We start from the raw sequence: 378 nt of genomic DNA, 5'->3' as shown, positions 1-378 counted from the left end.
AATCTGTGGTATGTTTAATTCACTTGTACTGATAGTTCTCTTTTCAATGGTGTTTTAAACTTTAAGCACTGAAAGCACGGTGTCTTTCTGTGTTTTAGCCCCTCCTTAAAAGAGCTTGTCATGAACCTGACTACGACTACGACGGTAGAGAAGGTCTGAGCCAACGTCAAATATTACATCTGAGAGAGCTTAATGCATGCAGGGCATCATAGCATTTCATACTTTTTTTAGATCGTCCTCTCCACTGCTAGTTGCTACTGCCAGCCAACAGAATCAGACATTAAATTTCTATTTTGCACATTACGTATGAAATGAATTTGAATTTGGGATATTCTGCCTAACCAGGAATTTTAAATCTTCTAGGTAAGTAGCTGCAGT

The sequence above is a fragment of the Frankliniella occidentalis genome, unplaced genomic scaffold, assembly GCF_000697945.3.
Source record: "Frankliniella occidentalis isolate FOCC.00 unplaced genomic scaffold, Focc_3.1 Scaffold133, whole genome shotgun sequence".
Lineage (NCBI taxonomy): Eukaryota > Metazoa > Arthropoda > Insecta > Thysanoptera > Thripidae > Frankliniella > Frankliniella occidentalis.
This window is presented reverse-complemented; position numbering follows the sequence as displayed.